The sequence below is a fragment of the Manis javanica genome, chromosome 8 (assembly GCF_040802235.1).
Source record: "Manis javanica isolate MJ-LG chromosome 8, MJ_LKY, whole genome shotgun sequence".
NCBI classification, from domain to species: domain Eukaryota; kingdom Metazoa; phylum Chordata; class Mammalia; order Pholidota; family Manidae; genus Manis; species Manis javanica.
The window spans coordinates 8,273,157-8,288,971 of NC_133163.1; the positions used below are offsets into that span (position 1 = coordinate 8,273,157).

At 48.9% G+C, this 15,815-nt stretch overlaps 1 long non-coding RNA gene across 4 annotated transcripts in view; it reads right to left on the reverse strand.

The window, feature by feature from the left end:
- The window catches only part of LOC140850700 (uncharacterized), a 63,373-nt gene that overhangs the window by 13,149 nt on the left and 34,409 nt on the right, over nucleotides 1-15,815 (reverse strand). For 2 of the 4 annotated variants that reach the window (XR_012133684.1, XR_012133683.1), the window contains exon 1: nucleotides 5,972-6,567. The exons of 1 other annotated variant lie outside the window; for it this stretch is intronic. This is a non-coding gene — a long non-coding RNA (uncharacterized lncRNA). Of the gene's footprint in view, nucleotides 1-5,971; nucleotides 6,574-15,815 lie in introns of those variants that run through there. One more of the 4 variants, XR_012133685.1, reaches the window with a different exon arrangement.

Sequence of the window (15,815 nt, forward strand, 5' to 3'; positions counted from 1 at the left end):
TGCACAGATCTCCCAACACAAGAGGCCCCACGAAGACAGCACCAAGATATATAATAAATTAAAATGGCAAAGATCAAGGATAAAGGCAGACTATTAAAAGCAGCCAGAGAGAGAAATAAGATCACATACAAAGGAAAACACATCAGGCTCTCATCAGACTTCTCCGTAGAAACCTTACAGACCAGAAGGGAGTGGCATGATATATTTAATGCAATGAAGCAGAAGGGCCTCGAACCAAGAATACTTTATCTGGCAAGATTATCATTTAAATTTGAAGGAGGGATTAAACAATTTCCACATAAGCAAAAGCTGAGAGAACTGACCTCCCACAAACCATCTCTACAGTGTATTTTGGAGGGACTGCTATGGATGGAAGTGTTCCTAAGAATATAATACCTAATATATAAAGCAAGGGGGAGGAAGAAAAAGGAGGAGAGAAAAGAAGAAAGAACCTTTTGATTGTGTTTGTAATCACATACTAAGTGAGTTAAATTAGACTCTTAGATAGTAAGGAAGTTACCCTTGAACCTTTGGTAACCATGAATCTGAAGCCTGCAATGGCAATAAGTGCATATCTATTGATAATCACCCTAAATGTAAATGGTCTGAATGCACCAATCAAAAGACCTAGAGTCACTGAATGGATAAAAAAACAAGACCCCATCTATATGCTGCCTACAAGAGACTCATTTCAAACCCAAAGACATACACAGACTAAAAGCAAAGAGATGGAAAAAGATATTTCATGCAACTAATAGGGAGACAAAAGCAGGAGTTGCAGTACATGTATCAGACAAAATAAACTTTAAAACAAAGAAAGTCACAAGAGACAAAGAAGGACATTACATAATGACAAAGGGGTCAATCCAACAAGAAGATATAACCATTATAAATATCTATGCACCCAACACAGGAGCACCTATGTATGTGAAGCAAATACTGACAGAATTAAAAGGGGAAATAGAATGCAAAGCATTTATTCTAGGAGAATTCAAAACTCCACTTACTCCAAAGCACAGATCAATCAGACAGAAAATAAATAAGGAGACAGAGGCACTGAACAACACACTAGAGCAGATGGACCTAACAGACATCTACAGAACTCTCCACCCAAAAACAGCAGGATACACATTCTTCTCAAGTGCACATGGAACGTTTTCAAGAATAGATCATATACTAGGCCACAAAAAGAGCCTCGGTAAATTAAAAAAGATTGAAATTATACAAACCAGCTTCTCAGACCACAAAGGTATGAAACTAGAAATAAATTGTACAAAGAAAATGAAAAAGCCCACAAACACATGGAGGCTCCTAACTAACCAATGGATCAATGACCAAATAAAAACAGACATCAAGCAATATATGGAGACAAATGACAACAATAATTCAACACTGTAAAATCTGTGGGATGCAGAGAAGGCCATGCTAAGAGGGAAGTATGTGGCAATACAGGCCTACCTCAGGAAAGAACAATCCCATATGAACAGTCTAAACTCCCATATGAGGCCCAAAGTCAGTAGGAGGGACATATAAAGATTAGAGCATAAATAAATAAAATTGAGAAGAAAAAAACAATAAAAAGAATCAATGAAAGCAGGACTTGGTTCTTTGAGAAAATAAACAAAATAGATAAATCCCTAGCCAGACCTGTTAAGAAAAAAAGAGAGTATACACACACAAACAGAATCAGAAATAAGAAAGGAAAAATCATGAGGACACCACAGAAATACAAAAAAGTATTAGAGAATACTGTGATAATCTATATGCTAACAAACTGGATAAACTAGAAGTAATGGACAACCTTCCAGAAAAATACAACCCTTCAAGGTTGACCCAGAAAGAAACAGAAAATCTGAATAGACCAATTACTAGCAATGAAATTGAACTGGTAATCAAAAAACTACCGAAGAACAAAACTCCTGGGACAGATGGCTTCACCACTGAATTTTATCAAACATTTAGTGAAGACCTAATACCCATCCTCCTTAAAGGTTTCCAAAAAATAGAAGAGGAGGGAATACTTCCAAACTCATTCTATGAGGCCAGCATCACCCTAATACCAAAACCAGGCAAAGACACCACAAAAAAAGAAAATTACAGACCAATATGCCTGATGAACATAGATGCAGAAATACTCAACAAAATATTAGCAAACTGAATTCAAAAATACCTAAAAAATATCATCCATCATGATCAAGTAGGATTTATTCCAGGGTTGCAAGGATGGTACAATATTAGAAAATCCATCAACATCATCCACCACATCAACAAAAAGGACAAAGACCACATGATCATCTCCATAGATGCCACAAAAACATTGGACAAAATTCAACATCCATTCATGATAAAAAACTCTCAACAAAATGGGTATAGACGGCAAGTACCTCAACATGATAAAGGCCATATATGACAAACCCACAGCCAACATCATACTTAACAGCGAGAAGCTGAAAGCTTTTCCTTTAAGATCAAGAACAAGACAAGGATGCCCACTCTCTCCACTTTTACTTAACCTAGTTCTGGAGGTCCTCACCACAGCAGACAACAAAAAGAAATAAAAGGCATCCAGATTGGTAAAGAAGAAGTTAAACTGTCCCTGTTTGCAGATGACATGATACTGTACATAAAAAACCCTAAAGAATCCACTCCAAAACTATTAGATCTAATATCTGAATTCAGCAAAGTTGCAGGATACAAAATTAATACACAGAAATCTGTTGCATTCCTATACACTAATGATGAACTAGCAGAAAGAGGAATCAGGAAAGCAATTCCATTCACGATTGTATCAAAAAGAATAAAATACCTAGGAATAAACCTAACCAAGGAAGTGAAAGACCTATACTCTGAAAATCACAAGACACTCATGAGAGAAATTAAAGTAGATACCAATAAATGGAAACACATCCCATGCTCATGGATAGGAAGAATAAATATTGTCAAAATGGCCATCCTGCCTAAGGTAATCTGCAGATTCAAAGTAATCCCTATCAAAATACTGACAACATTTTTCAATGAATCAGAGAAAATAGTTCTAAAATTCATATGGAACCACAAAAGACCCCAAATAGCCAAAGCAATCCTGAGAAGGAAGAATAAAACAGGGGGGATTTCTTCCAACTTCAAGCTCTACTACAAAGCCACATTAATCAAGACAATTTGGTACTGGCACAAGAACAGATCCATAGAGCAATGGGACAGACTAGAGAGCCCAGATATAAACCCAAGCATATATGGTCAATTAATATACAATAAAGGAGCCATGGACATACAATGGGGAAATGAAAGCCTCTTCAACAGCTGGTGTTGACAAAACTGGACAGCTACATGCAAGAGAATGAAATTGGATCCTTGTCTAACCCCATACACAAAAGTAAACTCAAAATGGATCAAAGACCGGAGTGTAAGTCATGAAATCATAAAACTCTTAGAGGACAACATAGGCAAAAATCTCCTGAATATAAACATGAGCAACATTTTCCTGAACGCATCTCCTCAAGCAAGGGAAACAAAAGCAAAAATGAACAAATGGGACTACATCAAACTAAAAAGCTTCTGTACAGCAAAGGGCACCATCAGTAGAACAAAAAGGCATCCTACAGTATGGGAGAATATATTCATAAATGACATATCGAACAAGGGGTTGACATCCAAAATATATAAAGAACTCACGTCTCAACAATCAAAAAGCAAATAATCTGATAAAAAATGGGCAGAGGATATGAATAGACAATTCTCCAAAGAAATTCAGATGGCCAACAGGCAAATGAAAAGATGCTCCACATCACTAATTATCAGGGAAATGCAAATAAAAACCACAATGAGATATCACCTCACACCAGTTAGGATGGCCAGTATCAAAGACTAAGAACAACAAATGCTGGCGAGGATGTGGAGAAAGGGGAACCCTCCTACACTGCTGGTGGGAATGTAAGCTAGTTCAACCATTGTGGAAAGCAATATGGAGGTTCCTCAAAAAACTAAAAATAGAAATACATTTGACCCAAGAATTCCACTCCTAAAAATTTACCCAAAGAATATAATTTCTCAGATTCAAAAAGACATATGCACCCCTATGTTTATTGCAGCACTATTTACAACAGCCAAGATATGGAAGCAACCTAAGTGTCCATCAGTAGATGAATGGATAAAGAAGATGTGGTACATATACACAGTGGAATACTACTCAGTCATAAGAAAGAAACAAATCCTACCATTTGCAACAACATGGATGGAGCTGGAGGGTATTAGGCTCAATGAAAGAAGCCAGGTGGAGAAAGACAAGTATCAGATGATTTCCCTCATTTGTGGAGTATAACAACGAAGCAAAACTGAATGAACAAAACAGCAATAGACTCAGAGACTCCAAGAAGGGACTAGCAGTTACCAAAGGGGAGGTATGGGGGAGGGCAGGTGGGGAGGGAGGGAGAAGAGGATTGAGGGGTATTATGACTGGCACACATGGTGTGGGGGGGATCATGGGGAAGACAGTGTAGCACAGAGAGGGGAAATAGTGGCTCTGTGGCATCTTACTACACTGATGGACAGTGATTGCAATGGGGTATAGGGGAGAGACACAATAATATGGGTGGGCATAGTAACCACATTGTTTTTTTCATGTGAAACCTTCATAAGAGTGTGTATCAATACTACCTTAATAATAATAAAATAATTTATTAATTGAAAAGAAAATGAAGAGAAAACACATACTGAGAGAAAATATTTGCAAATCATATCTTTGATAAAGGATTTGTATCCAGAATTCATAAGGAACTCTTACAATTCAATAATTAGAAGACAGAGACTCAATTTAAAAATAGGCAAAGAAGATGTACAAATGGTTAATAAGTATATGAAAACTGTCAACAGCATTAGTCATTAGAGAAATGCAAATCAAAACCCAATGAGATACCATTATACACCCGCTAGAATGGCTATAATCAAAAAGGCAGTAACTAGTTGGGCCAGGATGTAGGGCAATTGGAACCCTCACGTGTGAGGATGTCAAGGAGTACAGCCATTAAGAAAAACTGTGGCAGTTTCTTCACAAGTTAAACATGAATTTAGCATACAATCCAGCACTTCTATTCCTAATTATTTATTCACAAAAAATAAAAACGTTTGGCCACACCAACACTTGTATGTGAATGCTCTTAGAAACATGACTCAGAATAGCCCAAAAACTCAGAACAATTCAAATATCCATCAGTTGGTAAATGGATAACCAAAATGTGGTATATCCTTATGATGGAATTGTAGTCAACAATAAAAAGGAATGAGCACACCAACATTCTGCTGCTTGCTTGAACCTTGAAAACACATGAGAAGGGAAAGGAGGCAGGCGCTAAAGACTACCTAGCGTATGATGTCATTTACACGGAATGTCAAGGTCACCATTCCAGCAACCGCAGCTCCCAGAAGAGACTTCTCCTGGAGACAGGCAGAGAGGGCAAAGGTAGGAAATTCCATTCCTCGTATTTGAGGCACCAGTTGTCCCTTAAAGCCCTCAGACCCACCACCCCAACTTTAGAACTGAGAAGATTTTTGTTCCTTTCCCATTCCTCCCGGGGAACTTGGGGTTTTCACAAAAGAGCTGCCACCTGGATTACAACCAGCCAGCGAGCAGCAGCAACCTGCCAGAAGAGCCCCATGGCATTGGAGTCTTAGGGTGCTTGACCAGGGTGTGTGGCTGGCAAAGGAGAGCTCGTCAATTAGAGTGCACTTTCCCAAAACACAGGGTTTCACGGGGACAGCAGGTGATGCTGCAAACTTGCTGCAAGGGTGCCTCCAGGAAGTGTGGGGAAAGTGAAGCCCGCCCTGCAGTTGAAATGCCAGGATTGCCATGGCTGGCAGTGCAGGAACAGATTATAAGCTGAGGTGTGGGCGTGTTGGAGGGGACATGCTGCGTCAGGTCAGAAGACACACCAGGTGATCGTGCTCCCTAGGAAGCCCTGCAGGAGCTGTCACTCACCAAGGCCATAGCAACGAGGTGAGGCAGCGGAGCCCGACGTCGCTGTGAGGTTCAGTGGGCGCTCCCCTCCGCAGGCCATGGCTGAAGGTAAACACACCCGGACAGCACTGGGCTCACCAGCGGCATGAGACGAGAGCCAGCAGAAGCCAGGAGGATGCAGCGAAGGGCTCAGAAGGCAGGTGCAGGGTGAAACAGATGCGGCTTCATGGGAGGGGCAGAGGAATCCTCCAAGTGGGTGAGCCCAGAGCAGCGACCCGTCATCCACAGTACCTGTAGCCTCGCGGTCAACGGCAAACGCCGTGGCAGGCTGCTGAGGGGCTTGCGAAGAGAAGCACCGGAAGGTGCAAGACAAGGAGGTCTGGGGGGAGACACGCAGACGGGTGAGGGTGCGCACGCGCGAAGACTCTTGTCACATGGCGCACCACAAGAGCACTACCCGACCGGATGATTTGGCCGGGTGACCTCAGCCAGACTTCTTTACTCCCAACTATGACGAGGAAGCCAAAGCTCAGAAGGTTCAGCTGCTCGGTCAAGGTCACGTCCTGAGTGAGCAGGGAGGTCGGGAGTCACCAGGCAGGCTGCCAGCCACACTGTCTTTCCGTTTATGACGCAAAAGACACTTGCCTGGTGGTGGCAGGAGGAGGGCCAATGGGAGGACACTTGGCAGGGAGGCATGTATCATAAGCAAAAGGAGGGACACTAGCAGGGAAATGGTTGCAAGAGGAATGAGATTTTGGAGGAGTAGGAGAGGCCTGTCCATGAGAGCACCCCATCTTCAGCCGGGACTCAGGGGAGTGCTGACCCAGGCAATCGCAAGGGCCCCACCAACTCCCAGAAGAAAGGGTTCTCTTTCCATGCATGGCATTCAAATCCCCCGGCCCTGTGTCAACTTGAAGCTTCCAGCTGACGATTGGAGGAGGCCGAGTTCTGACTGGCACAGAAGCCCTTAAACAGGAGCGACACCTGACCTGGCTTCTGGAGCACCGCCGAGCGCCGCTGGGGGCTCTGTCTGCCCTGAAAGCAGGAGGCCAGACTGCGTGAGTGCTGGAGGTCCCCCCACGATCTCAGTGCCCTTGACTGCATCCCACCAGGTGCTCAATGGACGCTCTGGCTGTGCGTGGTGATGAGCGCCCATCAAACCCCACGGAGAGGCAGATGGAGGGCAGGCCAACTACAGCTCCCGCTGTCCTGGTTCTTAGCATATCTGAGAGGTGGGCAGTCCCAAACCCTCACAGCCTGTGCGGGTTATCACCTGCCCAGCAGTGCCAGGTTCTAAGCAAGACTCCCTGCTCCAAATTGCTCCTTGGCACAGCTCTGAGCTTTGGGACTCCCAGGGGGCAAGTTCTCCCAGGCAGTGGCCTGTCTGTGACCGCCCAGCCCAGCCAGCAAGCCAGGGCCTTGGAGCAGTCCTGAGCGGTTCCTCATGGAGGAAAGGTCGACTCTCTACTCAATTCCCCCTTCTTTAGCTACCCCTTTAGATCAACACGGAGGGAGAGACATCAGCTATCAACACAACAAACTGGACTCTTTGGAGCTTAATATGTACCTGGAACTCATACATCCACTTCACAAATATGTATCGAGCCAGGCCCTATAATGGGCTTGTCTTAGCTCAGCGTCTATACCAACATATCACAGACTGGGAGACCTAGAAACAGCCTTTATTTCTCACAGTTCTGGAGACTGCAAGTCCAGGGTCATGGCGCCAGCATGGCTGGGTTCTGGAGAGGGCCTGCCTGCTGGTTCACAGCTTACGTCTTCTTGCTCCATCCTCACCTGGTGGAAGGGACTAGGGGTCTCCTTGGGGCATTTTTATCAGGCACTGATCCCGGCATGGGGCTCCACCCTCATGACTTAAGTGCCTCCCAAAGGTCCCACCCCCTAATGCCATCCCTTCAGGCATTAGAATCTCAACATGTGCCTCTTAAGGGGACACAAACAGTCCAGACCAGAGCAAGGCTCTAAGATAGGGGCAGAAGATGTTTTGTGCAAAAGACCAGGTTGTAAGTATCAGGGGCCAGCCCGTCTCTGCCACAGCTGCTTGACGCTGGTGTCACAGAACAAAAACCACCACAGACAGTGTGTAAACAAACGGGAGTGGCTCTACCAATAAAATTTTATTTACAAAACCTGCAGCAGGCCCACTGGCCCACAAGCCCGAGTTTCTAAGCTTTCTAAGCTTCAGTTCACTTATCTTTAAAATGGAGATGATAATAATAGTGCCTCCTCCAGGGGGAGGCTGGGCACAGTGGGGCAGGTGGCCCCGGCAGTCCCCATGCCCTGCGGCACGTGGCACATTGCACTCTGCCTGGGGCCATCCCATCCCACCCCCACAAAACCACCCCTGGCCCACTTCTTCCTGAGAAGCCAGGAGCACAAGTATGTGCTGCAAACTTACTTTCTTGGAAAGCAGGCTCCGGGTGTCCTTGCGGTGGCCCGTGGGTGCTGTCGACAGCCTGCTGGGTGCTGGGAGGCATGCTGGCAGCAATCGGCCCTGGGGTCCTCACAACCAGCCCCGCGCCCATGTCACCCCCTCTCTCCCCTCCCCTCCCCTCCCCCCACCCCTCCTGTCCCTTTCTCTCTCTCTGGTTCTTTTCTCTCTCCTCTGCTGCTGTTTTACTCTTATTCATCATACACTCCCCTTCTCTGCTCTCCACCCTGTGCAAAGAATTTCTCCCCTGCTGCCTCCAGGCAAAGTTAGCAGAGAAGAATGAATTTTTCATTTGTTTTCCACTATTTTGCTTCTGTACCCAAGAACGTGGAACTCAGGCTTCTCTGTATGTGACTAGAGACGGGACACACCTTGATCTCCCAGGTGTGTTTTGTCATCTCCCATTAAAGTACACCCTGCCCAGGAAGGCAGGCGTCAGGTCCAGGGCATCCGAGAGGCCCGCCTGTCAGCAACTCCAGGGGACTCTGCCCTGTGGGCAGCTCAGAGACTGGGGGCTCCCTTTGTTATCAGCCCCCAGTGGGAGGGCAAGGACCAGTTAGCCAGTCTTCTCCAAGTTTTCAAGGATACAGGAGCTGGAAGTTGTCCCTCGTCAAGGACCCCGGCTGTGTGCACATGCGTACGCGCACATGGTGCAGGTCTCACCTACTTCCCTGAAGTACATTTACTGGGTCAGGCTCTTGAGTCACTGGCGCCAACTTGATGAGAAGGGCCCGGAGGGAAAAAAGACTTCCCCCTACTGCATTTTCCTTCTTTGCTCTAGTTCCAGAAGAGAAACTGAGTCAGGCTCAGCTCACTAGATTTGCTTTCTGCTTACCTTGAGGATGTCCTCTCCCTTCCTACTCCTCCATTTCCCATAATACAGACTTTTTCAGTGAGATTGGATGGAGGATCCCCGAGTCAGATGCGAGTGCCACAGGGACAGCAGTGTCGCCCTGAGGGAGCAGGGATCATCCTTGTCACAGGCCAGCTCCACTTCGGCCTCCAGGGCTCAGCCTGTAGGGCACCTCCCGGGAGGGGTTCCCTCGCCACCCTGTCCAGACAGATGGGAGTCTCCCGTGCACCCTCTCTCCCAGCCTCCAGGCTGTTTCCTCCTTGGCACTCCCCTCAACCTGGACTTGTTTTCTGTATTGGTGTAGCTGCTTGTTGATTGCCAGCCTTCCCCCCTAAAATGCAAGCCCCCTTAAAGCAGGGATCTTGCTGAAGGCACAGCACCTGGCAGGTGGCCAGTGACCAGTCAATATCTGTTGAACTGATGAATGAATAGATCATTTTATCCAAGCTCCTGTCATTATCAGCCATGAAACTGAGGCTCAAAGGGAGAAAGTGATTTGCCCAGCAGGGCACAGCCACGTGGGGCCCTCACTCCCCCCACCGAGCCCAGGTCTCCGAGTTCCCTGCCCTCGGTCTCTCTCCTTCCAGTTCACTGAGAGTCCTTCCACAAGAACTTCATATCCACCTGCCTGCTATCTTCTTAAGCCAAACCCATATTTCCTTTGGAGTAATAATGAAAATAACATATTCGCCAGCTGTTTTTTCCCCCAGATTTAATCTGCCCAGGCTCTGATTTGCATATTAAAAGCACTAATTAGCCCCTCAGAGTGCTTGAGCACGGAGAGAGCAGTAACTGGTCATGTCATCCCTGAAGACCATCCCCAGAGCTCTGGGCTGGGATGTGATGGTGCCGGCCCTGGCAGGGAGGCGTCTCTGTGCGTTTGGGGACTAGAGTGCCACCCGGCTTCATCCCGTGGCTCTTCTTCTCTTTGAAGTGTCATGTCTGCTCTGTTAGCTTGTCCGTCAGTTTCTGTGTTAGTGTGTTTGGGGGGGGGGTGTGAACTCCTCCCAGCCACACTGGGGTTTAAGGCCGGGAGGGTGGGTGGCCTGCAAACAGTGACCGAAGGGTGAGCCCCAAGTCTGTGCGGGGTGAGCTGCCTTCCCTGCTGAGCTTTGTCCTTCCCCTGCTTCCCAGCGAGGATGAGAGCGGTGATGCCAGTGTGCCAGTCAGTCCCTTAAATGATTCCTTTACTGGAACCATACAAAGCAATGGCTAATTGCTGTTGTTATTATTTCCTTAAAAATAAAATCGAGGGAATGTGTAAGGGGAGGACGAGGGGGCCATCCATAAGAGCTACCAGCCCGTGAAGTGGGATTCAGGGCGCGCTTCCAACAGACGGCATGCCCACCGTGGCATCGTGGCATTCAGCATCCTCCCAAGACAGCCTTGAGTTTTCTGCTCTGCCTGAGCTGAGATGTTAGATGGGGACCCGCCTGGTTTGTGCACGACTCTGGGAAGGAAACTGAGGCCTAAGCCTTGTGGGAGTTGGCAGAGACCAGACAGGGACCTGCCTGGGGACCGGTCCCAAAATTTCAGACTTTCCAGCCTGCCATGCCACATGCTGCTCCCCCAGACCCTGTGTTTTCACAGCAAACAGCCCCTCCCTGGAAGGCCTGGGAGTGTGTGGGGGCTGGGCCACAGCAGAGAGAGCCAGATGGCGGCTGTGCGAACACCAGGGGGCAGGGCCAAAAACCGTAAAAGGGAAGAACGCGCTGGCAAGAGAGCCTCTTTATTTCCTCCTGGGCTCGGGGTGGGCTCCAGCTTTGAAGGCTGAAGCTTGCTGGGGCTTCAGGCAGGCCGGGCAGCAGGGCCCAGTCCTGACCAGAGCCCGTGGCTGGCTGGTGGCCCATCATCACTGTCTGGGGTCCCCGCCCACGGCACCTTGCCCTGCTGGTGCACCCCCACCCTGTTCAGGCTGTCTTGAGACGTCCACACTGCCCTCCCTGTCCACTCCTGTACTTGCTCCAGATTTGCTCTTGGGACATCTCCCCTGTGCAAGACAGTAGGATGGAAGTTTGAGATGGCATTTGGGAGGGCAGGACATATGACCTTGACTCTGTCTGCTGCCTCGTTTCCGAGAGGAAACAGCTGAACTAAAGACACTGGTGCAGCTTTGAAGGAAAATGTCTGAAACATGGGCAGGAAGCTTCCAAGTCAAATGTGTTTCTTATGGTCAGCACAAAGACTATGGGGACAGGCGGGGAGAGGCCATGGCACCCTGACATGCGGTGGACAAACACTGACTTAACAATCTCTCCTGACTTTGGCAGGGGAATCACCAGAAACTCAAGGAGAGAGGCAATCAGCTGACTCTCTGGGAACTCTGGGAAAGTGAAAGAGCCAGCAGACGATGGCAGCCTGAGATTTAGGTGGCAGGTCAGGTAGGGGCTGGGGGCCTCCAAGCCAGCCAGGCCTGCATGAAGCTGCAGAGGGCCTGGACTTTGGGCACCTGGGCCTCAAAGAGAAGTGGTGGTGTGCTGGGCCATGGGCTGCCATGAGGGTGGAGAAGTTCCCCGAGATCAGGTTGGGGATGGAAGGCTGCAGGGAGGAGGAGGCAAGTGAGAAGGGAAGGAGAAAGCATCACCCGGCAGACTGGAAGCACCCACTGGTTCTGTTGGGCCTCAGAGAGCACGGGCTTGGCCCTGCAGAGTTATCAAATGCTTCTGATAATGAGGTGAGGCGCGGAGTGCGTGGGGAAAGGCACCCCCTGGAGGCAGGAGCACAGAGCCAGGTAGAAGGAGTAATGGAGGCAGGGCCTTCACAGGACACCCACGGGACTGGAGAAGGCGGGCTGAGACCACCAGGAGAGGAGGCAGGGTGGTGGGGGAGTGGGCTGGGAGCTTGACCTAGGACTGCTGAACGGCCTCCAGCCAACGGGGCACCCTGTTCCCAAGGGGAGATCCAGATCGTTCCATCCAGATCCATGCATCAGGGAAACAGAAGACAGAGAATGGGCCCCCTGGAAAAGGTGAGCCAGTGAGAGAGCATTAATCATGAGAAGGGCCTTGACCCAAATTGGAAACTCAGGGACCACAACTCACAAAGCCCTGACTGCCACCGGGCATCCCAAGTGTTGCAGATGCTTCTTCCCAGGGAAGGGATTTTCCCTAAGGAATAGAATCTTTCCAAAGGGGGAAGCAGGAAACCCAAATCCATCTGTTGCTCAGAAATCCTCCCCCTGCCGACCATTGCACTTAAGGCGCACAGACAGGCAACCATCGGCACAGGCACGGAAGCCGGGAGCCGGGAGCCTACCCTGCCCACTTTCTCTGATGGTGCTCACCCCTTCCCAGACACACAGGCTGGAAAAATCTAGTCTCTGTGACTGAAGATCTAAACTGCCGCCAAGGAGGTCACCTAAGGGCCCTGAGGGCACAGCTCTGACAAGGGGAACCTGGCAACCAAGGGCTATCAGAGGAGGTGGGCTGCAGCGGCTGTGGGTCCCCTGGGCTCTTGGATGTGGTAGTTAATCAGTCAGTGCATGGCTGGCAGGGGGACCTGCGAGGCCTGGAAGCCCAGGAGCTACGCAGAAATGCAGCACAGGATGGCAGTAGGGGTTAGGCATCGCCCTCCCCTTGGACCTGCATCAGAGAAGGCCAGGGGGGACCACCCTCAGGAGGCAGGCGGGGGGATAAGGTGGGGAATGACATCATCGCTTGGGATAGAAACAAGGCTACACGGGCTCACACAAGTGCCCGGATGAGTGCGCTGTCACTAGAACTGGGCAGAAGATGAGTACAGTGCGGACGGGAGAGAGGTGGTGCTCATGTCATGTTAATCTCTCCAAAGCAATCTGGAGAAACAAGAAACTCTGATAACCCCGTCTAACTTTTAAGCAGAAGAGAACAGTAAGTGACATATTTGCAAGCTGGGCAGAAAAATTGGCATTTCATGCTGTGGATAATGTTCTGCTTGGACCATACTGTTGGCACAGTGGGGACATAATTAACTGCTATAGATGACCTGACCGTGTCTGGTAGAGTTTTCTGGAGGTGACACTGGATGGAGCAGATTTGAAGGGGGAAGGATGTGAGCCTGTGTCTCCTGTGGCCTTGGATAAACGTGTGATGGACTTAGCTGGGCGTGTTTTAGGAGCTTCTGGAGGCAGCATTGCTCAATGCCCTTGAAAGGCCCTGAGGAGCTGATTTCACATGTCCTTGGATCTAGGAAGGGAAAGGTGAGAGGGTGACCTTCCAAGATGCATCTACTCCGAGAGACCCCTAATCTCTCCCCCAGGAGCTGCCCAGCCAGATGCCCGGCGGACCGCAGGTCTGGCACAGCTGACCTGGTGCCCAGCACATGCGGGGAATGTTGGTCTGGTTCTCCCGCCTTCCAGGGAACACCATGAGGCACGGAGAAGAGGAGCCAGTGTCTCCAGTGGTCCGGCCCCTTCTCCATGCCCATTCTAAAGAACTCCCCAGAGAAGAAAGGCCTAGAGCAGAACAGAGCCATGCTCCCCCCTCCCTGCATGCCCAGCCCCCTTCGTTCTCCCCTCACCGGGGCTGGCAGAGAGCAAGGACAGGCTGTGTACACCATAAACACCACGCTCCTCTTCCCTCCCTTCCCACGTCTCTCCCTGTTGGGTGGTTGGTCCAGGGAGAGGCTGTGGGCCGACAGCTGTTCTTGCTGGAAGAGCGAGTGACCAAGTTGCCGGTGGTTTGGGGTGGGCCAGGCAGGTGACTTGCTTAAGGTCGCACACATCGATGCAGCTCCGGTCATCCACAGGTAAGCTTTGTTGGTCAAGCCAAGCAGCAGGCCAACCAGGGTGCTCGAGGGGAAATAGCACCAGTGTGGCTGTGTTTCTCTCTCCCCTACACACAAACTCCACCACCCAGCATTTCTATTGCTCAGTGCACACCCTAGACCAGAAACTCATACAAACTGACAGATACAAGGACGTCCATTACATCGTTCATCACAGCAAAATTGAAACCAAAAACGCCCATCAGTGGGTGAGTACCCAGATGGCTAATGGCGTGTTCGTGCATCAGAAGACTATACAGCCATCTATAAGATGAGCTAGGTCTCTGTCTACAGCTTGGATGAATCAAGGATTATGTTGATTGGGAAAAAAGCAAGTATGATTAAATGTTTAATAGGATGTGATTTTAAAGAAATTTTTTTAAAATACAAAGGTCACATCATATATTATTTGCATATGCATATATATATATATATATATATATATATAAAGTAGAGCAGGAAGCAGAAAGGATGCATGTTCATTAGATGTGATTCAGTGACTGTGGGGAGTAGAGTGGGCTGGGCCCCTGGAGACCCTGCATCTCTAACTGAGGTGCAGGAAGAGTGGAGGGACAGGTCCACTCTGAGCTCCTGATGCCCAAACGCAGAATACCTTCGAGATAAACATGTAAACTTGACAAGACGAAGCCACAAGGAGGAAGATAAAGGAGGACAGCTGGCCGAAAGGGATTGTGGGAAGTTGAAGGAAGGTCAGGGATACGCACCGCGGTAGGACCCTCCTTCCACGTGAGTGCCCCCCCCCACACGATACTAACACTCAGTGCTTTGCTCTGTTTTTTTATCGTTGCTCATTTCTGTTTATTTTTGCAATGTGCCCTCTTTTATCAGAAACGCCAGGCCATTTCCATTATCTGGATAAAATAGGTGTTGCCCATAGTTTAGACTTTATGGGTAAAACAACTGCTGCTGTTATCCACCTAGGTGGCTATGGCTAAATGGGTCATCATATGTTCATTGAGCTATTCAATGAATATTTGCTGAGCACTTTTATGTGTGTCTGGTGCTACACAAGGCACTGGGATGCACCCATGTCCCCAACAAGCGTGGCTCCTGCGATCATGGAGTTACACAGGGAACAGTCCTTCCCGGTGAGGAGCCGCTCCTGGTTGTGGCTCCTCCCCTGAATTCCCCAGTCTGCTGCGGTTGTATGGCTTCTTCCTTCTTCCCCTTCCGAGCACAGTTACTATCCGAGGCCCTGGGGTCCCCACTTACAGCAGATGGAAAGATAGTGTGGAGAGGGCTACCCTTCCTGACCTAGGTCAGAACCTACCTTTGCGGTCCTGCCGACTCTCTCTAGCCTCTTGGACTCTGAGCCATTCTGGCCAAGATTCACCATAATGATCAGGTTCTGCCTCCTAATCTGGAAGCCAGGGCTTCCGGGTCCTCCTTTCCCCATCGCCTTTCTACATCTGCATTAGACCAGACATGGAGAGGACTGGGAACGTGGTGTTGGCACCCTCCTGATTGACAACATTCCTGCGGAGTTCTTCCTGGGGGGCACTGAGGGGTGGGCATGAATGTCGTCCTTGTTCTGAGATAAAGGAGCCGGAGGCCTTGACTGAGTGAGAACGATGCAGGTCTAACGGAGGCCACCCCTAGGATGGACCCATCCTGTCCCAACTGCACTGTTCCCCACACATATCCCACATACCTGCCCATCTGGGCTCTTGCTCAAGGTGTGTTTGCCACCTGGACCATGCCCCCACCTTGGGAATATAAGACCCAGTCCAAATGTCACCTCCTCTGGAGAGCCTCCCCTGACTGTTTGCCTTTCCCCAGGCTGAGCTGAGCCCCCC